This window comes from Oenanthe melanoleuca, chromosome Z (genome assembly GCF_029582105.1).
Source record: "Oenanthe melanoleuca isolate GR-GAL-2019-014 chromosome Z, OMel1.0, whole genome shotgun sequence".
NCBI lineage: Eukaryota > Metazoa > Chordata > Aves > Passeriformes > Muscicapidae > Oenanthe > Oenanthe melanoleuca.
This window is the reverse complement of record NC_079362.1, coordinates 21,138,817-21,166,751: the sequence shown is the minus strand read 5'-3', so window position 1 is coordinate 21,166,751 and position 27,935 is coordinate 21,138,817. Positions and strand designations below refer to the sequence as shown.

General features: G+C 35.7%; 1 protein-coding gene across 3 annotated transcripts in view; it reads right to left on the bottom strand.

Annotated features, from left to right (window-relative positions):
* Positions 1 to 4,049: 4,049 nt before the first annotated feature.
* The window catches only part of PRR16 (proline rich 16), a 136,914-nt gene continuing 113,028 nt past the window's right edge, over positions 4,050 to 27,935 (bottom strand). For 2 of the 3 annotated variants that reach the window (XR_008842592.1, XM_056514444.1), the window contains exon 3: positions 4,050 to 10,602. The gene's annotated coding sequence lies outside the window, so the exon portion shown is untranslated. Of the gene's footprint in view, positions 10,603 to 11,125; positions 11,369 to 27,935 lie in introns of all 3 variants that reach the window. The other variant, XR_008842593.1, reaches the window with a different exon arrangement.

The window sequence follows — 27,935 nt, the reverse complement described above, 5'->3', positions numbered from 1 at the left end:
TCAGATTTTTTAAAACCTTTCTGCAGTAACTTGATAAGAACTTTTATACCCTTAAAAACTCAGCAATTTCCTGCTGAGTCATCCAGCTTTTCAGGTGGTCTCTTTGACATTATTCATATGTATCATAATGAGCAGGACACAGCTCCCTGAAAACCTGACTTGTACATCACAAGTGTAACATTCACATGTATTCTTGGGATCTCACCTTCTTTTCCTATGTTCCTTGCTCCCAGTGGATTACTAAGCTACTAATATTCACCTTGCCAGCTTCCTATCCCAGTTGACAACTTCTCCCCCATTTGAAAATCAAGCATAACTCTCTCCTGTTAGCTTACTATGTGCACCAAACCTCTAAAGATGAAGACTGTGAGACATATGGAATTCTCTTCTTGTCCTCTTCAGCTCCACAGCACTGAATTCACAGCTTCCAGCAGACTGAATTGTTACCACGAGGCTGCTCCACAAGCCTGCTGAGGGAAGCTAAGTGGTACAGGAGAAGCAGAGATGTGTGTTGTGTGAAGAAAATTCCTGACTGAGGAAAGATCTGGTGTGAAACCAAGGAAGTGTCTGTGGACACCCTCCAGGTCTAGGTCTGAGAAGATGCAACAGGGATGATGTGAGGGAGATCTGCTACAGCTTGCCTCAGATGACATCTCTGAAGCTGTCTACAGACAACTAAGGAATGCCTTGATCAGAGACCTTGGTTCATTGTGAGGGATTTTGACCTAGGGACATCTACTGAACAAGTAGTACAAACTTTAAGCATCGTGGAAGGGTCTTCAGAGCACTGTGTATGAATTTTCCCAGCCAGGAAAATGCTGTTTGACTAGATGCTCAACGAGGAGAAAACTGTTGTGAGATGTGACTGTAGATGTTAGTTTGGGCTGCAGTGACCAGGGGAAGATGAGATGAAGATCTGGAGAAAGGTAAAGAAGCTAGGACATGGACTTGGACTCCAGACTTCAGGACGGAAGATTTTGACTAATTCAGAATATTGCTGATTAATACTCTTTGAGCCTCCTACAAGGAGCAACCAGAATAGCTAGCTGACTTTTAAAGAAAAATTATTTGGAGCTCACGAGAAAAGGACCCCTTCATGCAGACAGACCAGAAATTTCTACCAAATTACGCATTTGAATCATTATGCAGAGAACTTAAATGCTAGACATCACACAGGAAATGAAAACAAGGACAGAAATCAAAAGAAGACTATAAAAGTACTGGAAGAGTTCTTACAAGTATGTTAATATCAGAAGGAAATTCACACAAAGTACAAACTGCTGAATGGGAAAGCCAATTGACTGATAGGTTATATGGAAAAGGATGAATTATTTAATGACATTTTCACCTCAGTCAAAGCCTACTTTTTAAATTCTACGCATATCTGTCTCATTTTGGAAGCAGGCCAAGAAGCTTGGAGCAACTTAAAAATGTTGAACTTAAGTACAAGAAGTCAGATCAAATTGACCTCAATGTGTCAGAGGTGCTGACTGCAGTGAAAGCAAGGCTACTATCATCATTACCATCATAAAAATCATAGTCATCAAGAAAAGTCCACAACAACTGGAAAAAGGCAAATACTATGTTCATGATAAGACAGAAGGGAGATCAAGAGAACATTAAAAAAAGCACCCTCACCTTTTACACAAGTTCACAAATAGCATTCATTTGGAATTAATTTCTGAACACACATGGAAAACAAGGCAATCAGGAACAATACACAGAGATTTACCAGTGGCAAATCACGCTCTACCAGTCTTAATGACTGCCATGATGAAACGTGGGATCAAGGACCTGGATTGTGACATAAAATGCAAACTTGACAAATTTCTGGGTGATGATAAGAAAATTGACTGACATAATGAATGACAAAAATTAACGTCAGCAGGATCTGAGGAAATTGATGGATTTTGCCTAGAGAAGAGTGGTCACACTTAGCAGGCAGAAGGGCCAAGCTCTGCACCCAGGGTGGAGTAGGTGTGGCTGGTGGAGAGTGACTGGATGAGCTGCAAGGACCCAGGCTGAAAGGACTTGAGGGTGACAGCAGACCACAGGGCCAACAGGGAGCTCTTGGCCTGAGCTGGATGAATGTGCAGAACCTGCAGCAGAGGCCTCAGGGGACCTAAAGAACATCACTGACATGGGGAGGTTGAGTCAGGTGAGCTGGTTTTAGTCTGGCAAAGATAAAGCTAAGGGCCATATTTGAAGAAGCAGAGATAAAGGCCTTGCAGAAGTAGCAAACAGTACAAAAATGATTATAGAAGGGACAGTGGCCTTGAAGAGCAAAGTAGATAGATCAGGTTGTGTGCATGGAAAAATGTTTTCATGACGAAATACCAGGATCCATAGAACATGTGGCTGCATCATCAGAGAAGGTTATGAAACCAAAGTTTTGGTTGATCACCTCCAAAGCAAAAGCAGAACACTTTTTAACCAGAAAGATGCCCTAATCAGAATTTTTAGCACTGCTTAACTTCATCTACCCTAACTGCAAGAGTCTGAAAGTAAAATGATGATATATATTTTACCATTTCTTAATTAATATCCTGCAGGCATCAGTTCCAGGACTATAATATTCAGTAATGTTCAGTGTGACCTCTCCTTTTTCATGTCAGAATTTAGATCTTTTAACTATATCTTATAATCCATTTTCAGTTTATTTGTGACTGCATTTTTCCAAAACAAATTTGAATTTGTTTACCTTTTCGCTTGTACTTTTGAAAAGATCTCCCTTTTGCCAGTCTACATTTTATCATTGTTTGTTTACTGTCTTTGCATAAAATAAATCCTAATTAAAATCCTAATTAAAGACTTATTTAAATGTGAGGTAGGATACTCTGCAATATCAGAAAAGAAACAATATTGCAAAGTAAAAGAAGACAGATATTCAGTGATTTCATTCAGTTAAATTAATTCCACTCAAAATAACACGATTAGCTCAATTAGAACAAAGCTATAACCAGGCAGATGAAAATACTTCTCATTTGTTTTAAGATATTCTAAATTAACTTAGAAAACTTTGTTTAAACAGCCTGTACTAAAGACAGTGCCTTTAGCCATCTTTTGCACTCACATACCACACATTTACTTTAACATAAGATAAAAACAGTACAGATTACTGAATTAAAATAAGCCTGTCAACACAAGACCATCCTGCAATATCTCCTTCTCAGCAAAAAGAAGAGGGCATATGATCAACAGAAATGCATTCCCAGCAGATTAATTAAGTTAGTTTTATAATGTCACAGTGACAACTGGTTTGAAAACAGAGGAATGAGCAAAGCAGATGTATCTTTTAGCAATGCAAAAGCAGAGAGTGTTATAGAGAAACTGGAAAAAAAGCAAGCATTTGTTCTAAAAACAGACAGATGATAAACAATTTTAAAACCAACTGTATTGTCTTCTTTCCTCAATAGCACCACAACTGTAACAGTGACAGTCACAACAGTAATAAATATTTCCCTACCTGAATTATAATAATTAGAAATGTATTCACTTTTGCAGTTACAACAACTTAAACATTTTTCTCTAGGAAAAAAATGTTATTATTTAAATAAATTATAAATGTAATTATTTTTCTACAACATATTTATTGCTGCTACAGTATCTGTTTAAATGAAAACAAATAATAGGCTAAATCAAATAAATTCCATTGCATTCCATATTACATATAGATTTTAGTTCATTTATAATCTTAGATGGTCTAGCAATTTAATTTTCAAAAATCTTAAATCCTATTGACTGGGTCGTCTAGTAATAAATTCTAGGTATTAATCTCCCTAGCAAAATAAAGTGTCAAAGTCTCCCCTATAAACAAAGGGTTTGTCATATCCCAATTGCTATCAGTTTGGTGGAAGTGTATAAAAACTCTCCAGCTGTTCAAATGCAGATAATTCAAAGGGAGTTTGTCTCATCAACAGGGGCTCAGATTCCCAAATTCAAAGCTTTTCATTCTGTTTATCCAGGTGGTTTCCATTCACAACTTGCAATGCAACCATATTTATTGGTAAAGAATATTTATTTCAGTGTTAAAGTTAAGGAAACAAATAAACAGACACATATGTTTATTTTAAAGGAATATATAACCAGCACTAATCAAAAGACTGCAATTTTTTTTTTTTTTAATTTTGGGATGTTTTACTTCCTGAAACATTAACTTGACACTAGTCTTTTTAATAACAACACATGTCTATTTAAATCTCAGTAGATAAACCTCAGTGTAACACATTACTGAACAGGTGAATTTTTAATAATTACGTAACTTCTAAAACGTCATCCCTTACCTGTCTTAAGTTTTTTTTTTTGTTTTTTTTTTGTGCTCTCCATATGAAAACTCTTGGCTGGTTTTGCTAATTTGTTTGTACCTCTATAAAATACACATTGCCAAAGCAGAATTTTCTGCCCCCTGATTTCAGTTTACGTAAGTGGTCTATGTGAGCCACAAAAGCAGCTGACAGTGATGCAGAACACACGTGTAGAAACTCATCTTCATTATACTCACCCTGACACCAATGGGTCTTCACTGAGGCAAAATCAGGATCACGTCATTTAGCAACTCTCAATTACTATTTTTCCTTTCTTCTCACAGCACCTAGTTGCCATAAATTTTCAGCATATGCAGTATGTTTTGAGTGAGAGTTCCACGGCTTCCCTCCACATTGCTTAAATAAACATTTTATTTTTGAGCTTCCCAGTGGCTAGATTTGTTTGATGTCCCCTGCTACTGCACACTTCATGTCATTCATGATCCTGTTTCTCTACTCTTTCACACCTCTGTTGAGCAGAATAAGTGTTGCCTGTTGTCACTTCACAGACAGAATCTAATTCTACCATTTTATTTTTCTACCTTTTCATTCATTCTCTGAAGCTTTTTCAGCTTGATCATATTTTTGTTTGTTTGTTTTCCACTCAAGGAACTGACTGCATAGTATTTAAGAAGTTAAATATCATATTAAGCCACTGCATATCTATTGATTGATATGATGTATTTAATGTTCACTTATTTTCTCAGCTGCTTTCCAGTAATTGTTAACTGCATACTTGCATTTTTTTCTGACCTCATAAGCACAAGACCAACATTTTCATAGAAACATTTAACCACTACATATAAAGCTAAGTGAAATATGTAAAAATATAAAATTGCTTTCATATTAGTTTACATTTACCTTCATTGAATTTAATTTTTAATTTTAATAACCAGTAAATCAGGCCACTCCTATGTAACACCTTTAATAACACCTTAGCTATGATCACCAAATTTACCAAATAATTATACACTACTTTTCCAGCATATTCACATGTTCAAATATATTTTGAGACACACGTATAACAGAATATGTCCCCTGGAATTTCACTCTTGGCCTCTGTTGCCTATGAAAACTGACACAAAAACCACTCTTTTGTCCAATATTTTATAAATCTTTTTGTGAATGCAGGAACCTTCCTCTTAGCCAGCTGCAGTTTCCTCCATGTTTTCTCTTAGCCATTTGTGCAATTTCCTGCGGTGTTTGGCAATACTGACACTGTTAGACGCCTTCTAGCTCTTTTTAGAAAGATATTGTTATAGTTTGAACCCTTTTGCCCGTACAGATTTAAAGGATAATACTCTTTCAATCTAAAACTGGCAACACAGTTACAACCTCACATCAAAACAGCTTTAAACCATGAATTTCACACCACAGGTACCATTTGGATGTTTCATCCCTGAGTGTCTTTAAAAATCTTAGGTTTATACTCCTTCCTTTTGTTTTGTACCACCTCATGACTTCATAAGAGCTCACCTACAAAAAAACCCATGTGTAAGAATCTACAAAAGTCCTTCCACAGCATGATCAGAATAAAAATGTTATGACAATTTTGCTCCTACAGCTTCTTCTTCTAAGTGCTTCTGTTTTCCTTGATTATCTTTGAGCCTTACAGACAGTCTCCCAGACCTCCCTCTGCTCTGTTGTAGAAACAGAATTTCTTAATTCTGGTTTCTTTCAACTGTTTTAGTTGAGAAATCTCTATCTTGGAATTGTTTTGATTAATGTTGGTCTGGGTTTAGTTGTTTGGGTTTTTTTTTATTTTTTAATTTTTCTTTATATTTTCTTTAAAAATCTTCAGCTATCTGAAGGATGTCTTGCCCTCAGCACCCTGCTGATTCACTGTGTGCTTTCCCTTTTACCTTTTCTCAAGCCTTTCTAGCTAAGTACAATGTATTTGTTCTCTGCCTTCAATAATACCTTAAACAGTCTCTGTGCCATCTGCCATGACTTAACTCTCTTAGTATTCCTTCCAGATTCTCCCAAACAGGAGTCCTTGTTTATAATTGCCTTTCCTGAAGTTCAGCCCAAATGTGGGGAGATTTCATGGCTTCCTGGCAGCTCTGCAAAGATACTGAATCTAGAGAGAGAAATAATTTGAACAACATCCACCTGGTTTTGGCTTCCTCTCTCGTGGCATCTTCAACAGTCCAGACTATGAAAATCATTGATTTAGTCTCAGCAGTCCTCCAAGATTCCCTCTAAGGTCCTGGGTCAGTGACAGCCTCCTCCCTTGGGGCAGCTCCAGGGCAGAGTGATGCTGTCCTTCCTCTGTCTCTCCTTAGGCAACAGCCTACCACGACCTGGCAATCAGGTTTTACTAATAGCATCACTGCCTTGCTGTGCACCCAGAATATCACTCATCAGAGAAAAAAAAAAATCTCTCCCTTGGGCATATCCACACATGACACTTGGGTCACCTCTGTCAGGGAGAGAGATACTTTGGTAACACCCTGGTGATCACCAGGTTTTGTGGAATATTTTTCTTCCACTCCGCAAAAGAGCTATTTTTACATATCTCAGTTATTCTCACAAATGATGGTGATCCTTGTTTTTTAAAAAATCAACTACTGAAATTATGTCCTGTAGACATGTCTAGAACTGTCAGCATTTTGTTTTGCACACCTCACCCTTTCAAGCTTTTGCCTGCTTCAGGTGGCTTTTTAGATGCCAGCTAATGAAACAATGCACTATTACTCTAGAACTATTTCTGCAGGCATTTCTTATATGCATGACAGAGACATAAACCTACAAAATGACCCAGCAGTCACTGTAAAGACATCTTAGTTGAAAAAGTTCTGACGGTCTTGTCAGTATGCTTGGATGAACACAATGGAAATAAAACAGCTTTTATGCTGTTCAATGAGACAATCTAATTGTCTCCTCTGGTTTTAAACTACAAAAAAGCATTTTGGTGCTAATTATTTGCCAACAATTTCTGAAATTGTGTGTTGAAATGCCGTCTCGTGGGAGTATCTGCACAATATAGAGACATCATCTCAATTTATACCCAATATTGAACACTTATCTAAAGATTTAATTTAAATCTATGAAAATCAAGCAACTTTGATTTCTATCAATGGCACAGGCAGTAAAATAAGACATGACACATGACATTATATAAGTGAGCACACACATTGAAATTAACGTTCCAGCAAGAAGTCCCAGTTAAGCAGAGGTGCAAATATAACAGCATGTGATTAATGAGACCCGTGGTTTACAGTGTTATCTTCCAACTACATTTATCACTTAAATTAGGTCTACATGTTGGTATATGCTCATCATTTTTGCATTGCACACGTTACATAAAACCACTCCCAGGACCAAGTAATTATTTTTCATATCTCATGTATTTTTCTGAAGAAAACTGTGCATTGTTTCAGGTGGGTTTTGTGCAACAAAAATTTTACACACAAGAGCTGATCTAGAACTCAGCATAGCAGAAAAGTATTTGCAAATAGAAACAAATTATTCCACTGGATTTTTATTGGGCTATTTTCAAATATAGACGAATGCATTTTGTTCACAAAAATAAGAGCTGTTTCAATTGTTATTTTTAGGCAATGATGGAAGTGTTCAAATTATCATTCTGAAATTTTCTTTTTGTTAATATTGTCCCCTTCTTAAACAACTGAATACTTGTCTCAAGGAACAAGGTCTTCAATTTTAAAATATAAATTATCCAGAAAGGGAGGAAAATCAAGCCCATGCTAGCTGTGTGTCCAAATAATGTATTCTAATGACACAGGAATGACATCACACTAAGAACACTATAAGCCAAAAGCTAAATTGTGTGTGAACAAAACACAGCCATCATTCTTGAACAAATACAGAGATTTCATTTATCCATTGCACCAAAAGAAATTGACCACTAACTTTCATAGAAAGAGTCAAATCATAAGATCATCCCAATTTTTGCCAAATGAGGGAGCTCAACATAAACTTACTTAATTTTCCAATTTCCTGACAAACTTCAAAAGCTGTTTATGGCTTCAGAGTCACAAGCAAAGACAGGGCTCAGGTCTTTCACCAAATAATACAGTAACATGAGCATCTTTTGCAGCAACAGGACTTGTGGCACTTACTTCAGCAGGGCTGGCATTTTACTCACGAGCAGGCAGGGGTGCCATGCGTGCACACACACACGAACACACACGCATAACACTTGTTAGCACATTAGAGCAGAGCAACACATTTTTAAGATATCTGCCCTTCACAAAGTCAACCCACAGACTTTTTAAAATTAATTTTTGTTGTTGAAAGGTACTTTTTTCCGTTAGTGTGCACTTAAATGCTTCCATAAAGCAATGGACTGAAAGAAAAGCCTATTCAGCTTTATAAAGCAGATACATATAACTGGATTTAAGAGGAATTATTTAAGTAAACTGGGAACCAAATGCATTACTTTCCTCTTCAAATTACACGTAGGCTAATGGACTAAGAAAAAAAAGGAAAAAATATTTTTATTTGAAACAGCTCTAGCATTGAAATGTTCAATAACTCTACAACAAAACACTGCATTAGATGGATAAAAATGACTGTTCTCAACTCCAAACTGTAGACTGTTCTAAGAAACAATCTTTTATTCTGTAACTTTTCAAATTATGAGCAAATAGTATCAAATTCATGGTCGTGTCAGTATGCCGAAACAAACAAAACACCAAACATAAACCTTAGCACACACACCCCCCAGAAAATCCCAACCACCCAAATGAGTAAACCAGTTTTTGAGTAAAATGAGACAGCTGGCAAAAGGTCTCTGTATAATTTGGGAAACCACCATTATTTGACTACATTCATTTAATTCTTAAACATCCAAATTTTCACTTACTAAAACTCACTGATAATAAAAACCCTATCCCATTATATATTTAATTTCTTCCTGTGGATATTAAAATAAACTATGTTCTGAAATTAAGAGTTAAAATACCTCCTTTTGTTTTCCATACATATTTGCCTATATAAATATACTTCATCATTTTACAAATTACAGTATTTATATTAAAGCTTTCATTCAGCAAATCATTACAGCTTAACAAGAACAACAATCCCTGTGTTTTGGTTCTGTCTTTAAATCACTTTTGGAGATCATGAAAACCAGCCAAAATGAGTGACTGCAAATAATACAAACAACACATTTATTTAGAAAAATAAACTGAAAATGTTGCTTGTCTGTTAGATTTCTCCATGAAATATAGACAAATGGCTAGAAAAATTTTATGTCAAGTACATATTACAAATGATTTCTTTAGCAGTAACTGGGACTAAATGTCAATGTTCAATAGGAATATTTTTTGATGTGTAATTCAATAGACTGTATTTTTCGGCTGCTAATATGATTAAAAAAAAGGATGCTATTAAAAAAGATTATATCCCCTTTTTAAATACACCTTATCATGTTGCTGCTTTTTCATATATATACATATGTATATATGTATGTATATGCATGTATTTATTTCATCCTAAGAAAGGAACATAATCCTTTCTGTGAAGAGATCCCCATAGCGAAAGAGAGCAGAAATGTCTGTCTTCAGTTCTAACTTTTTAATTCTTTTTGGAGCCCTGGCAAAGTATAGCTTGTTGTGGTCTAAAATCTCCTGGGGCCATCTGTGCAAATGGTGGCACACATCATTACCCTGAATGGAAGTGACAGTGCAAATAATAGAAGTGCATCGAGATGCAATCTCTAAGAGCAGAACTTCCTCAAAGTTGGGTGGAGGACAGGAGACAGCATCCTTTTAAGTGACTGAACTTCACTTATGCCCTGTTCCTGTATGGCTTTCAATATATACAAGGGATGACAAAGGCCTTCTTCCCCACAGACAGTAACATTCCTCCGTTACAATAAATGTATCCATTTTCTGAAATTACGCAAGTGCTTCGTTTCTCCTTTTGGCTACATATTGAAATATTTGTTGATGCTGGCTGTACCCATAAAAAACTCGTCGTTTGGTACTCTGGTTGCTCAGCACAGAACTCAGGTGTCAGGCTTGGAGACAGCAGTTTCTGCAACGGGGCATTGAGTTCTCTTATCCTTCTTTCCCACTAAATGGAATTTAAGGCTGTGGCTTTTGCCAGGACCCAGCTTGTAGCTGTCAGATCTGAGAAAGATGATTCAATGCAGATTACACTAGTGATCAGTTGTGCTCTGACTTCAAGGGTTTTTCCATTCTCCACTAAGGGTCAGGTTTCCTGGTTACTTCTCAGATCTGGCCTGCAAGAAGTCACAATGATGAATCTGATATGCAAATTAATTGACGTGCCTCCAAATATAGATATTCCTTCAAGCCTGAAGGTGCTGTTAAAAAGAAAAGAAGGGCAAAGTTATAAAAAAATATTACTTTAAATAGACAAGTTAGTCAACAAAACATAATTCTGAATTATCATTCCATTTTTCATGTAAGCAGGAGTTAAAAAAATAATGGCATTTTGAAACTTGATCTTTTATACTTGCACTTTATTATGTATACAAGCCTTGGATTTCTGCTGGGGTAAAAGGGTTTAACTTCAGTGGTGTCTCTGAAACCACATTATTTACATCCCCTGTGAAATCTGGACTCTAATACTTGTTCATAAATTAAACAGAAAGTGAACTCAGCAGAAGTTCCCCATCTGACAAGTAAGTTTTATAGTCACTAAAATATTATATAAAATTCTGATGTGAGTCTTTCACTTTGCTTTCTGTGAAATTATTTTAATTTGCATACAACACTAATAATGCCGCAATCTGATGCCAAGGTTCACTGACTTACTGAGTTTTCCTAGCATTTCCTAGCAACAAAAAGCAGCAGTATTGAAAAAAGAGATCTTAGAATACTTACCTATTGGTAGCTACTACACTAATTTGCATTAAAGGATTAAAGTCACACGTCCTGAGGAAAAGAATAACAACTTCCTCGTGCAGTTTTGGTGATTTACACCCGGAGGTACAAACTTCAGTCAGGAGGAAGGTTTCTTCTTTGCCATCAGTTTTGTGAATCTAGTCCCTCATATACATCTCCTCTCATTTCTTACTCGAATGATTTAAGTTGATAAAGATTGTCAAGGGATAGGATGGAATTTCACTGCCAGACGAAAAAAAAGGGAATCTGAATTTGGTACCTTTTAGGTACCTTTTAGGTACCTTCCCCCAGCATCAAATGGAAAGATAAAATATTTAGGGAAGCTTATTTAACACTCAGAATTGTTAGAGTGCAAACAGTGCAGCAGAACCCAGCAGTCTAGCAAACTTGGTATAATAAATTTTTGATACCACTGCATAGCAGGAGGTTGTTTTCCTAGTCAACTATGCAGGGTTTTGACTCACATTGTTAATGAAAAAGAAGAGTGTTCTAAACATCTGTTAGCAGCTTACTTTTTAACTGAAGACAGTCTTCATATCACTAAAAACACATAACATTTTCTCAGTTGTCATAGTTTCAGGCTTCAATTACATTTGGGCTAATGATTCCTGTATGTTATTACCTCATAAAAATCACCAAAAAGAAAAAGTATTACCCTTGAATGCAGCTTAATTCTCAGGAACAAGATGAATATGGCACAACTAACATACATTTAAAATAATGATAATAATACTCACAAAAGAGATAATGTGACTAGTATTTGTTGTCAGAAAAGAGTTGTTCCTCAAACACAGATTCTGAGCACAATAAAATACAATGCTGAGCACTGTAGACATGAAGAGCAATAAGATTTTTTATTTTCCTCTGGATTGCAATTCATAAACATAGATATTATCATGCTGTTGTAGTTTAATCCCAGTCAGCAACTAAGTAACATGCAGTTGCACAATCACTCTCCACCACACAGTGGGCTGGGGAGGAGAACTGGGGAAAAATGAATAAAATAGCATAATAATGAATAAAATAGCATAATAATGATAATAAAAACAACTGTAACAGAAGTGAGGCTACCAAAAAAAAAAAAAAAAAAAAAAGAAAAAAAGAGAAATAAAAGAGAAATAAAAGAGAAAGAAAGACAAGTGATACACAATTCAATATTGCTCACCACCTGCTGGCTGACATCCAGCCTGTCCTCAAGCTGTATGAGCAGCCCCCACCCAACTCCCCCCAGATTACTGGACATGAGTTTATGGCATGGAACACCCCTTTAGCCAGTTTGGGCTATCTCTCCTGGCTTTGCTCCCTCATGGCTTTTTCCCTCTGGCAAAGCAGGGGAAGTTGAAAGGTCCTCAATTTAGGGCACACACCACCTAGCAGCAGCTGAAACACCAGTGTGTTAATCAACATTATTCTCACTCTAAATCCAAACACTACTAAGAAGAAAATTAACTCTATCCCAACCCAACCCAGGATGATTACAAAACCAGGACGTGGTTATATTTTATAAAGTATACATTTAAAAAGGATATATATTATAAAGTATACAATAATTTCTCCATCATCACTCTCATTGAGTTGTCAACCCACACAATTCAATTCATTCCATCTCATACAACCATGTGACATCCACCCTCATTCCATCAACGTTCTACCAAGGAAGAAAAGACTGTCTTTTTCTCTTCATAATAATTGTGCTAGGGAGTAAAAACTATGAAAATATTTTGCACCTTTCCACATTAATAAAGAATATGTTCAAATTAAAAATGATTGTTACACTTAGTGAAAATTCATTAGATAGCAATGCCTGCATTAAAAAACCAGCTGCTCCTCTTGCTGCCTCCCCAAAAAATCCATAATTGCAAACCATTATTGTACACATGAAGAAGTGAGCAGCAAGAGAAAAAAGGCCATTCACTGAAAAAAACAAAGTGCCTACTATTTACAGATTCCTATCCTGAACTGTCCAGTTTTGAATCCTATAGTCTGTACTGTTTTTGATAACAAGGTATCAAGGTATTTTGATAGCAAGGTATTGTACATTCAGTTCTATATATTTAATTAATCATTACAAAATAATTTTGTTGCACCATACCTTGTCAGTAAAATCACAGTAAAAAAACTCTGACCTTATTAAAGTCATTATTAAGGAGCTAGGACTTAGAAAATTCACAGAAATTTCACTCATGTCCATTCTCCTTTTCTTTTCTTGGGCAGCATCACCATGTCATTCTCTTTCTCCTACAGCATCAGTATTTAGTCCCAAAAGCCAGAGAATCAAAGAAATCAATGTTGCTGTTCTCCCTGTTCAAAACTCATTAACCATCTTCAGTAATAAAAAATAAATTTTATTTCTCTGCATGTATTACTTGAAAACCACCTATGACATTCTGCTTTGTTCAGTTTTGTCACCGTCTTCTCCAAAAACTACAAGGTCATCCTCCTTCTCATCATGGCCATGACCACATTGCCTCTGGACAAACTGCTGTGCAGAACCCTGTGGATGGAAAATATTGAGGGACAAGACTACTAAGGGAAGGCTCCTTTCAGCCCCACGAAATGGCTACCCCATTCTCAGATACAGAGAAACCACCTCATTTATTGGCCTTTAAATAAAGACCAATAAATGCAGTGGTGTGATTGGAAGATACCAAGAAAATTAGAGAGAAGGCATCATCAACTTTTAAATGGTATGCACAGTGATGCCAGTGATCACAGAAAAGGATACTTTTAGTGAAGGTTTCTATGCTGGGCCTAGTGCCTTTTATCAAGGAAAAAGGAGAAAACAACCAGGAAATGTACTTCATATTCAATTGAGAAAGGGAGATTTACTGGATTTATACCAAACCATGTAATTTCTGCAGCAATTTAAGTCAGGTAAAGCACCTGAAAGACTAGCCTGAAAACAAGGTACATTATTTGGGCTATTTTTGCTCAGACAGTATAATTTGGACATATGTTATTACCTGTCTTAAGTACACTGCAAGTCAGGGCACATGCCAAGCTCTTAGTTGTACTCACATACTTAGGAATACAACAAAAGTTCTAACAGGAAATAAAAAAACCCCCAAAAAATAATATAGTGATAAATCTTCCTAAACACAGTGCAGATATTTTCTAGATATTGTTTAAATACAAATGGCATCTGTTAGGTTGTCTGTTGTATAAATTACTTATTTATTCCTGAAAGATCCGGAAATATTTAGATCCAGACATAGACTATTTTATTTATATTAAGTTTTTTACTCTTTTAGGTAAGATTATTTGCAATGCTAATACTCTCAATAAAAGAATTACTAAAAGTGAAGGGAATGCTTCTCTAGAGTTTTGGGGATTTTTGCTAGTTTCTGTTGTCCAAGAAATCCCCATCATGGCACCTGTTGAGACATCTTCGTCTGTAAAAACTAAAACACCTAAACACACAGGATGTTAGCAAACCACCACCACACTATTTTTTTGGTAATGATTCCTACTTTTTTCATCAGAAGCTTCAGAAAACATATTTATTTGTGATTGCCATCCTACTGTTTCAATACATAAATATTTATCAATGAGCAAGTAAGAAATACCAGTTGCTTATTGGAAGTTTATCTTTCAAGCTTAGGGAGAGATTGAAAATGCCACGAAAAATGAAAATATTTACACATTACAAATGAAATGTACTCATTTTCCTTTTCTTCTTTACACACTACAACTCATTTTTATGCGTTGACATTGTGTATTAGGTTCTACAATGGTATTTTTGTGATCTCACTAGCCTCTGATAGCAATATTTCCTTAATGAGACTATAAAGTTCTTTGTTGTGGCAGTTTTTCTATCTCCAGAGCTTTCCCTATACACAGTTCTATAAAGATAATCCTGAGTAGAAACCCACAAATTATATCAGAGAGTATATGATGAAAGTATTTACTAAATATCGTTATCCAACTGAACTCAAACTGTTTAACTAGTGCATTTATAGATGTTTACTGTCTTTGTCTGCTTGCCCAACAAAATGAAGGCCACAGGATACTGACTTTGAGAGCTACTGTAATTTTTTATAGCAATAAGTACACAATCAATGTCAGAACCAATGTGCTTATCAATATATGAAACTCATAAAATCTCCTGCTTGTTACTTATGAGCTACTGGCCATATTAATGTGGTGTTTGTCCCAATCAAGTCCCAAACAGTTTAAATTTGAGAGAAGTAATATGTAGGACCTACAACATGCAATCAAGCCTTTTCTTTGGTTATTTTGTGGGTTTTGTTTGTTTTGTTTGTTTGTTTGTTTGTTATTTTGTTGATACTACTGGTTTCCCATATAGCTGATATCTAAACAACCAAAATTACCAGGTGACAGATGGCAGGTATCTTGACATCATAGGAGTCAGTAACTTACATCAGGAGTTGCCATGATGAATGCAAAAAATGACAACTCCAACTAAAAAAATGCTTATAAAAGAATGGCAGTGGAAGAACACCTAATGATGTATCCTGGGAAAACCTGGCAGTCTTGTTCACTGGTCAGAAGCACGTCACCTTTTAAAAGAGGTATATTTTAATTTTAAGTAGAGTGTTATGTATAGCATGCAGAGAAAGCATATCTAAATTAGCATTTTTAGAATTCTTCAGACATACTTCTGGCAGTAACAATACATTTCTGTTTACTATTTTCAAATTTCAGAAACATTTCTATCAGATCATTTTTCTTTACATGACTTTCTTTTCATTTGCCTTTTCAGTCCCTGATGTGTTAGAAAACTCTTTTGGCAATATCATAACGTATATTTTAAGATAGAATTGGTTATGCCAAGTGTGAAAACAGTCCTGGGATGCTTATTTATTTTCTCATGACTTTTTGGATATGTTATGATACATCTTTCATGAGAAAGGTACTCACGAATATTTCTGGGAGGGTGGTTTTGATTCATTTTGTGTCTCAGACACATGTTTACCAGCTCCCAGAAAAGTATTTTTCTCAAAAAACCATCTTGAACTTAACTAGCATGCAAAAAAAAAGCAACAAATTATCAAGAAGATGAAATCAACTTTTTCATTGTACTAGAGTATAAAATTTGAACCATGCATTTAATTTCCAAATAAGAAGCTGTAGCTTGTCCCAGTATTTATTTGCAGACAGGCTTCTGATGTTGATTTGCTTAAAAAGCAAGTCTAAATACACTTAAGTGCTTGCTTATCAACTGTTGTAATTGAATACGTATGTCATTATGTAAATATAAACATTTATATCTATATTTATGAATTATGTGTCTTACATATGTGTATACATACATAATACATATAGATAAATTAATTCTCCCTTTCTTCTGCTCCTTTGGGCTAGATGCAGGATAAATCTTAGACAACACCCAGAAGACTGCAGCTGTTAGACTGTAGTTTGCAAGTTCACATCCACAGCCATGGCTCAAGTGGCCACTACAGTTGTGCCAACAGCAGCCACTGATGTGAGAATTACACTGGGTGGGTCTCTTCAAACAGAAGCACTCATACTGCAGCTTAGTTTCATCCCTAGGAGATACATCCTAATGATACTATGGAAATTGTTGTGAATTGACAAACACTTTAATGTCTGGGGGTGATTCTTCAACAGCAGATATCAATTGTTTAGCTGTAAGTTCATTTAATACGGAAAGTACTTGAGCACTTCTTCATGAGGAGTTATGAAATAACTTGTACCATGTGCTCAGTAGACAATAATCAAACCATAAAGCCAGTCTTGCATATGAGGCACTTCACTCTGTAAAAGAAAATTTGCCTGCATTTCTGGTCTGGTTGCAGATTTTTTGAGATCCAAGCAATAATTTTAATCAACATGTTACAAGATAGCATTTTATTTCACTCTTTCCTTTTCAGACTCTACACATTTCTATTTATTTTCAGAAGTAAATACTTTAAAATACTCAACCTACAAGCCAAGACACTAAAAAAAAAAAAGTAGAATTTTGATGCTTGTTGAGGTTTGGCTACACTTGTGAAACAAATAAACCTTAAATTGCTAGTGGTGAACAACAACCTGATTCTCAGCATCCTTCCCTGAGTTTGGAGGGATGCAGATGAATGTCTACCTAAACCTGAGGACTACAGCTGCTTTCCCAAACCAAGGCTGTGTATCTGAGATTCTCCAAGGGAATCTCCTATGGTCCAGGGAACCCACCTATTCATTCTTACTGTATTTTTTTTAGTATAAGAGATAGCTAATATTTGATACTATTTTCATCCTTCTGCCTTTATTTTTGCCCTCCTTTTCAAGCTGAGTCAAAACTAATTTTCTTAGTTGGTTTGAATGAATATCTATGTCAACTAGAGGTAGAACAAAGATTGGTAAAAGAAAGAGATGCAAAGTTTTATTTCTAATGATTAGTGACATATAGCTAGTAAAACACTGGTTGGTTACAAAGTCTGTCTACACAGTTTAACATGGGCAATATCAGAGTAAGTAAATATTGAAGCAAAAAATATCAAGGATAAAGCAGGTTTGCATTTGCTATTACTGCCAAAATATGTCACATTCAGTGTCTAGTGTGAGGAAGCTCCTTATCAGTGCTGCACCTATTACCTCTTTAATTAATCTGAGGACCTTGCCATCATTGCCTTCCATCTCTTGGTAGAAAGTAAAAAGATGGAAGGTTTGACATGTAAAGAAAGATAACCCATACCTCATGTAAGTCAGTATTCTTTCTGTAAAAATTCAGATTTCCTGTGGCATACTTTAAAAGCAATCAGTTCCTGGAGCTGACTATATAAAGCACACTAACTATACAACATAATGATAATAAAAATGTATATGCAATTATATAACAGGATGATAATAAAAATCCCTGTGAACCTACACCGAATGAATAAAAATAAATTACTTTGGTATACAGCATAATCTACGTGACAAAGGAAAAAAAACTTTTATCAGTCAGTGAAAGGGACATTAAAAATCAATATAACTAAAAGTTCACACACAATAGTTAAATGGTTTAAAAGACTTGCATCTGTTATTATTTAAAAATTCTTATGTTTCGATTTTTAGAGTTTAGAGGTTTTTGTATAATTACATTTACAGGTCTTAAATTGACCTGTAAATGATTTGAAAATCATTCTCCCCTGAGTACATCTTCCAGCTGACAGGTGTAACCTTTTCTCATTCAGTCTGAAGCTAGGGAGGATAGATGATAAGTGAGCTGGCAGCCCTCCACCTCCTTATTTTTCAAAAAAAAAACAACCAAAAACATATATGGGTGAAAAGTGACATGTAGGACACAATGTAACTATCAATATTTCTGCCTTTTTTTTTTTTTTTTTTGACATTTACTGATCTTTCATCAACTTCAAATTACTCAAGCAATCCATCAGCCTTGTAGGATTAGGCTTACTTTGCAAGCCAAAAGGACTTAAAAGACATCAGAAAAAAATCCATAAATTCTTTGATGCATTCCTTCTGCAGTTTGCCCATTGAGAGATGAAATAATTTGTGATTCTAGCTAACCACTTGCTGTTCATTACCATGTGCTTTACAGGATTTATTTTTTTCCTTTATCATTTGGCACAAATATTTTGCCACACAAGAAAAAGTATTAATTTCACTTACAGTAGATATATGGAGATTACTGAAACTACATTATCCTGTTCTCCCTAAACATGCCAATGTGACTAAAGGTACACAATGATTCATTATTATTACTGTTCATTATTATTCTGGTTAGCCAAAATACTCAAATTCAATTTTTTTCTTTAAAAGGAGTTTCTGTGATGTTGCTGGACACTGGGATATTCTGTCTTTGTTTCTAGGAATTTTTAGCTAGAAATTATTAACTCACAACTGAATCTTGGGCAGAAATCTATAAATGCAGTATAGGTCCTGAGGCCATGGACAGAGTTTACTACAAGTCCTCAAGCTTCAACAGCCTATTGGAAAACTTCCCACCCACCCAAACACAGCCCTTTTCCAGCACAAGGCAGAACAGCAAGGGTTCCATGAACTGCTTGAGCCTTTCTGCTTTGTGAAATAAAAACACTAAAGATTCTATACATCCATTTACCAAGACTTCATCAGTTACCTTCGTGAGCTCCAAAGGAAATCATGGTATCAGGAAGAAACTGAATATAAACCACAACAGAGACCGAATGTATTTTTTGATTGGAAGGTGAAAAAGACATCAGGATATCAGTTCGTATCTTCATACGTATTGTACTCTCAGCAACAAATATGCATGAAAGAGGTCAACCTGGCAAAACATTTACATTGAAGACATTTGAAAGTCTCCTTCCTCACGCAAAACTCCATGTATTTTTATTAATCTTGGAAAGAGCTCTAATTTTTACTCCACGAGCATGTGCATGCTCTCAGGATTATAAAAATAAATACAGGAATTTATAACTTTTGCAAATATACAATGATTCAGTGTAAACTTTCTTTTTCAGGGGTGAACTTCTGTTTCAACAGCTCTTTCAAATACCTCTATATAAAACAAGTGCTGGTCCTGCATATTCTTTCTTAAAATCTACTTATTAACCTCCTGACCCACCACTCAAACACAACAAAATACATAAAACTGACATTGAAAAGGAAGAAATGCAGTACTTATATTCTTCTTAGGCATTCAGAATTGTGCCTTTTATTTTATTTTGAGCAATCCTAGAAATGAGCTTTCAGAACTCTGTTACATAGGTGTGGTGCATATGTATGTATGTATGTATGTATATTGTTATATGTGTTACACACCATGTCACAGGAGCAAAAGGGGAAGGAAAGACTGCTGAATCCATAATTTGGATCATTCCCTCTGCTCCAGTCATAATGCACCCTGTTTTGTTTTGGTGGTAGGTTTCTGGTTTTGTTGTGGTTTTTGTGCACACACGTATGAAAAGAATTGTGTTTTGGGCAGCACAATGGGAAGGGAAAGTATTAAACAGAAATTCTTAGTAATTAAAACAGTAATGAAAAATAAAATGGCTTGGTGTTTTTTCTTGCAGACTCAAGGAGAGACGGTGTACCTTTAGTGATGAAACTTTCTTCACAATTAATATTAAAAAATACATTAAACCTCACCATCACTTCCTCTTTTTACTGTTATCCAAGCACCTCTTAATGCCTAAAAGAGGATCTAAGTAAGAGCAATACAATTACTTTTAAGTGATGAAAACTCAAACAGTTGCTTTTATATTCCAATTCTTGTATTCTCTAGCCACAAACATGTCCTGGATAATAACCTGAATTATCTGTATCAATAATTGGAATTACATAGTTACTGCTTGCAAAGAAACACTGAATATTTCAAAATATGTTTCCTAGATTAAAAAAAAATAACAAAACAAAACAAAACAAACAAACAAACCAAATCACAGATTTGTAAGCATCACTGAAAGTAAAGATGCTAAATTTACTTTTGTAGACTGTTTTACCTGTGCCATAGTAATTTTCCAAAAAGAAAACAAATAAACAAACCCAGGAAGAAATATAGTAAATTCTTAGCATGTGAGCATATAAATCACTGCACTAATCTCAACTGTAAGTCAGCAATCAGCTGAAAGATCAGTGATGAAAATATTCATGTACCATATCAAAACTGCAAAATATATAAGGGACAAATGACAAGCTGACATTTCATTTCTGAAAAGCCTTATTCCCCACCACCACCAGACTCCATTTTGAGTGAAGTTTTACCACTCCTCCCACCAACACAGAGTGTGTGCTGAACAGTAAATTGCCATCTACATCCTTCTGAAATCTTCTATTAAAAGTCTCAGGACAACAAAATTATTTTACTTTGAGAACCAAATTTTACACTATTCTGGGGAATGTCTAAACTTATTCCAGGAGAGAATGGTTGGCCCAGCTGTCTTTGTTTCTGCAATGAGTGTCCACTCATCCACAAGAGAATATGGCTTCACCTAAAGGATCGGGGAGAGAAGTTAAAGAGAAGGAAGGACATGAAGACAGAATTTGGTGAGGTTTTCACTTGCTGTTTATGGTTGTTGAGAAAGCTGGCACGAAGTGTGACCTGGCTGGTCAGGTTTGCAGAAGCAGCAGCTCCGGGTGTGAAGGAGATCTGATGGGAAAGTGGCTGATGGGGAGGGCATGACCCCAGACGAGTGCCCTTGGCAGTGCGTACATAACTGCTGGACACACTCAAGGGGGCGTGTTTGTGGAGGCTGCAAAACAGAAATTCACTCCATCCTTAAGGCACAGGACACAGCAGACAAGAAAGTGGATACTCTGTCCTTTCAGCATGATGTTTACATTGCTTTTCCAAAATCCAACCATCATCTCAGTACTCTCTCCTCTTCTGCACCACCTTCCTCTACCAAAATCTCAGAGCAGCCATGAGCACTGAAGCCATACTGCTACACACAGAAACACAGGGAATGCTTCAGACACAGGGAAGCTGTGAGTTTAAAATGCCTCAGGCAGAGGAAGCAAGTCAATTTGGATTTCTCTTATCTCTAGGAACAGAGGGCAAAAGAAAGGCAGTCTATAAACACCATCTCCTTCTCTAGCAATTTGTAAACCTAGCACATCTGTCCCATGCTTTATTTATGAGTGAATGAAAAACAATTGGATTTGTGTCAGGTAGAATATCTAAATGCTGAAAGGAATGACAGATTTCTGTTTTTCATTTTGGCCATACAAATACACAGTTCATGTTTACTTTCACTACGAGTCAAAATCCACTGTCTTTCCTTAGAGTTATAATTAAAAGGATGGATACAAACAAACCCTTTGGCCTTGCTGGCTTGCATTACTTGAAACAATGCCACCTCAGATGGTGGAAATACTGGGAAACTAAAATTGCCAGTTTTCTTTTTCTTTTTGATGACTTGGACTACGAGACCAGCACTGTGTTAACTATATTTCTCATGTTTCTAATTTCAAAAGAAATGTCACTAGAGCTACAGATAGTAACCAAAACAGGGAACCTTCTATCTCGCCTGTGGGCTGAAGTTAAATTATACACTAGACTAAAAAGGGAATTACATGGTTCGCAAAGATTTTCTACAGTAGAGAATAGAGGTGAATAATTCTTTCCATGTATTAGTCTCCTTCCTTCACCCCAAAAATAGCTCCATAAATAAGAAACTTCAAAACCTGCAAACTGTTTTAAGTGTTAGCTGAACTCTGCACTAACTGATAAGGAGGCATCAGAAATAATAAAAGTGCATACTGTGTTTTAGAAGCTTTAATTGAAATACAAGTGTTCTGTTCAGACAGTAATTATTTTATAAATCTATGTGTAGAAGCAATTACTAATTTTATTTTTATTGCAGATGTCCAATAGTGGCACTACAAAAACTAAGTTGGATGATGGTATCTCAGATAATTTTTTTCTCTTTTAAAAATAAGCAATCAGGAAAAAGTAACATAAAGGCTTTTGCAGAAGGATCAATATGCTCTTGATCTGGTTTAAGACAGTACCAGAAAGTTCTCTCTCAGAAAATCACAGGATTAAATAGATAAACCCCCTTTATTTAATAGGATTTTGAAATAAAGGCCCATTAACTGAGATGGAATTAGAAGGAAAATCCAAGGAGGTTATTTATGTTTTCTGTATTTCGTAAAATGCAATTCCTATTACTGACTCCTTCAGTAGCCTGCACACCAATGATGATTAATAAAATTTTAATTTCTCATATTATTTTCCAGCAATTACAAAAACTATGTTTAAAAGTATGCTAAAGTGACCTATGCTTAGTGGATTTAAAATCTGGCTTATATTCAGAAATTGCACTTATTCATAAATATATTTGATACATTTCAGTACTTACAAAAATGCATGGATAAAAAACTAATTTAAAAAAACAGCTGAAGTAATCATTGCTTGATTTAATGCTTTTACAACAGATTTTTTTAATTTCATTCCTTCTGTCCTACCTTACTAGTGATAAATTGATGGGTTTTGATGGAAGATATGGAAGTAAAATTTGTATTAACGGTTTCATTTATGCCCCATCTGATCTAGTGCAGATTGATTTCCACTTTTCAAACAAGCCTTTAATGAAGCTGCTACATGAAAGGACAGTGCACCTGTTTTTGGGTTGCTCCACTCTCTTCATTGTGGTGATTCCCCAGAAGAGGTGGACACTTCCCCACCTACACAAGCCCTGCACCTGGGCTGGCAGTACAGCCTGGACGCAGGCGAGAGATCTATCAGGAAGACACAATCTACAAGAGCTGCAGACACAACCCCATAGCACAGACAGGGATGACTTTTACTGGCTCTTTGCAGGCTCCCCAGATTGTGTCTACACCACCCCACCACATTTTGCCACAACATCTTCCTGTATCCCACCTGCCTGGCAAGTCTCCACTCCTCCAAGGGCAGGCAGGCTCACAGCCAAGGTGCAGCCATTCAGTGTGCTACATGCCTCTACTTGGGAAAGCCATAGTCCAAAAAATTCACGGAACTGAAAATTAGCATTGTCATTTTATTTCTTCTGGTATTTTCTGGAATACTTCTATCAAAGCATTACTTAACGAAGGTGGAATTTGCTTCTTGAAAAAAAATGCAAACGTCCTCGCCATAGAAATGTATATTCATAGCCATGAAATCTTCTCAACATATTTATTACTGTTACTGTTACATGACTACTTTGAAAGACCAGAAAACACTCCAATATCTCTGATCTTTTCCTAAAGAGTGACACTGTTATAAAAGATTCATGTATTATGGGCCTATCCATCTAATCTCTTTGGACTTTAATACTTCCATAGGCATTTATGATCATAGCATTCTAATTCTTAGTCTAAACTTAGGTATTTTTCTCTTCATTGTCATATAATATATATGAACTTGTCACACGTAAAGGAGGTGATAATCTCAGAATGGATTGTACCAGTTATGCAAACTTATGTAAATTTAGGTAAGGCTAAAAATAGACTAAATTTCCCTCAACAAATGGAAACTTTTCTTCTTATTTTGTGAGACATGCAAGATGCTAGCAGTCCTCTCTCCCACTTCCCATCCATACTAACTGTGCTTTCTGCATGGCTGCCCAGCCTTTTGCTCTGGCACTTTTCATTGCCTGTTGACTGTTCTGGCAAAGCTCCAACAAGGAAAGCTCACTCCCTACCTAGCACATGCAGGTACCTTCTTCCCACAAGTGGACATCACTAACAACTTACAAAATTAAAACATTCACTGGTGACACAGACAAAAATTCACTTCTCTTTTTTGTCACAGTTTCCTCTTTTGAAACTGAAATTTATGAATTCTCATGGATCTTTGGAAAAGTCATGGAGACTCTCAACTAGCTTCTTCCTGCAGCTCCTGAAAAATTCCTCAGCCAGTGTTGACCCAGTGTGGCCTCAGCAGCTGATTTTCACTGAGAAAAATGTTTCATTTAACCTTTCTACAGCACAAGCATTACAATAAAATGGATTTACAGTGTTTCTCATGACTGAGTTCAACCTCAAAGTAAAAACAGATTCGTGGAAGAAAAATTAGTTAAATAGTTTGTTTTCCTCTTTGATAAATTATATGCCCTGCTTCAATCTAAATAATGAAAAAAAGAGGTATTGCTAGGTTCAAGTAACATTCCTATAGAATATGGAATTTATATATATGTTTTACACTTAAAACAAATGCATTTATAAAAACACTTTGAAATTGTATTTCCAAGTCTTGGTGGTTTTATTCCTGTTTCTTTTCTGAAATGCAAGGTTAATTAGCAGTAACAATGCAATTTGGCCCTGGTGTCAGATGTCACAGCATTAATTATTACAGAAAATACATAAAACAGTGATACCCAAATCCTAATGCACATGAGAGTTATTCATTAATTTTAAGTAGGTTTTAGCAAGGAAGCCTAGGTTGAACATAAAAGCTAAGATGAGATTTTAATGTCTCTGCATCATTACCTACTTTAGGGTGTATTTCAAAATCATAAAGCTATCCTATTTTGTACTCATGGCAGAAATCACATAGCAGGCCAGAACTTTCTAAATTATGTATTTAATAATTTATTTATAGGATATCTAAATGCAAATAGCTGAAAAGGATTGAAAAAGGTGCACTCATAAGCCAGGGTTTAGCTGGGAAATGCTTACACTACTTAAAATTTCAATGTTTTAAACTTGCTTTCTATGGCTTCATCTAATCTACAGAGACTACTTGTAACATTTCACAGTACTAATAAGAGGTATCTTTTCTTTATCCCCTACTTAATTTCAATAAAACCTGTTGAATGCACAGCTAAATGTTATATTGATGTGTTATAAAGGTAATATAAAGATAATGTAAGACTCTTTAAAGTAATTAGTAAAATTGTTATATTTTCTTAAGTTGTCCACCTGACTGAGTGCCAAAAAAAATCCACTAGTCACCTTGACACTTTCTGAGAACTTTATTACTGTCCAGACACTAAGCTTTTTACTGATGAAATTTCTGTAAAATACATATTTCAACAATCTGAAGTGCAACCAAAACGTCTAAGGATATGAATTTGTAGATCACACAAGATTTGCAATGTCAGAAAACATAAATGATCATACTAACATATATGTAGTCATCTTTAAATGTTATTATTTGTGACCACTGGTATAGAAACTGCAAAAATAAAAGTGATTTTCTTCATGCTTGACCTTAACCACTCACATTTTCATAACAGATATTTTCTTAAAATAATTTTATTTATTTAAGCATTGTTATCCAATTGTGATCATAATGACAGGGCTGGAATTGACTTGTTCTTATCCCAAATACCTTCATTTTATACAGCTGGTGACATAATAGACCATGACTCTGAAAGATGTTCTGGGCTACAAACCACATATTTCTGTATTCATTAGAGACACATATCTCTAATGACATGTCATTTTAAACTAGCTCTCTGCTTAAAATGAATACATCATATTGAACTATTTTCTCAGTAATTAGAATTCTAGAAATTTCTCCTCCAACAGACTTCCCCATAAGAACTCAGAAATGTGGATTGCCAGAAGTTCATTTCTGCTCCAGAATTAATTTCCTTCTACTACCAGACTTGCTTTTAAATTCATGATGATTAACACCCCAAACCATTTATACCATTTCCTATCTGACCCATCTGGTTCCCAAGAGAAGGAAAACATATGTATTAGTCCCATCCCTACTGGTGATCCTGAAATGAGAAAAATATTGTATCATCTATGTGCAAACAGCCATCCACTGTTTTTCCAACAAACCCTCCTATTTCAGAATAGCAAAAAATACATCCTACATCTTATTCTGAAGGAAACTGCAAGATAAGCTTCTTGTTCAGGATGCAAGCACAGTCTGAGATGTTTCTGGGCCCCAAAGAGTCAAATGCCACAACCACGAAGATGCTGCACTGCTATTTTCACAGTGATTTCTAATGCCAAGTATTTAATGGGAAAATTCTCTGTTGAACTTGCCAACACAGCCTGTGGAGAGAAATCTCAGATACTCTTTAGATTTTAAGAGCATTCAGTACAGAGATGAGATGCAGAACCAGCCCCAATGGTACAAATTTATCCCACCTGCCTGGAGGACCTTGTGGGAGCAGACTGGATTTGTGAAGATTATATATCTTCATTTTGCTGTGACATCAGCTGAAAGAAATGAAGTCCCTCTGAGCACCACCTTCCCCAAATCTCAGTGTTCCAGTGAGCCAGGACAGCACAGAAGCAGAGACACACAGTGAGGGATGAGAACAAATTACTATAGTTAAATCTTATGCATGATATTAGAATTGTAGTCTGTAATACTACTATCAGGGAAAAAACAGAATGCCCTCCCCAGCAAAGTGAAAAGCTTTCACATTCAAAAGCACAAAATAAAGCTGCATTTTGTGGAGTAGGAGAAACGGTAACTGCTGGAAAACTAAAATATAACAAAAGATGGAGAAAAAGCCTGCTTGGGCCAAACTGTATTTTGATTTGCATCGTAAGTATCTAGGACAGAATTTAGTCTGATTGGACATATAAAAAAGTGTAAATCAATCAAAACAATTCTCAGAGAATCAAAAGTTCATATCCAGAACAAGAGTTCTCATGGGTGAATATTTCTAAAGAAAAACCGTTACACATGCCAAATTAAAATTCCTAAGACACAAGACAATACATAGAAAGAAAATACCATATATATCAGGATTTTACTTTGCTTTATAGGTACATATCATCAGCCAACTGAAAGTATGAGCTCTATTATGTATATTCCATGCAAATCAATTTCAACTAGAGTATTCCAAATATTCAAGAAAAGCAATCACTTCCAGTAAAACTGAACAGCAAGAACATTGCCCTGTCCAAGTGAAATAAGGCAAAATGAAAAAGGAAATAATATCTTTGGTTTTGTTCCTAGACATATCTGAAGTTTGCCAATAATTATCAGGATTTCAGGTAGTGATGTGGTAGAAGCCCGCTAATTTACCTTAGAAGACTCATCTGAAGTTCACCTAGTCCTATGTTACATGCCATGAGTAAACCTGATAACAGAGATGCCCAGGAAAAAACACAAGTATAAAATTGTAAATTATTACCTTGAAATCTCTATTTCAGGTGAGTACAGAATACTGGAGAGGCCTTTACTCAATAAAAGCTGCAGTTTACAACCTAATGTGTTTTGGGTTTTGTAGATAGGCAAAAGATATTTGCAGAGCTGAGCCACTTTATCTTGCTGACATTCACAGTTGGCTGGGATTCAGAAACAAGCATTCCTGTACATAATTTCTCTCTGAACTTAGATTTTCATAGTAAAAACTGACCAGATCAAATTCACTTGAAGAGCTTGCCCTTTTTTTTTCTTTAATGTATACAGAGAATGCGCATAGAAGACAAAGGGAAATATTTGAGAGATGAAAGT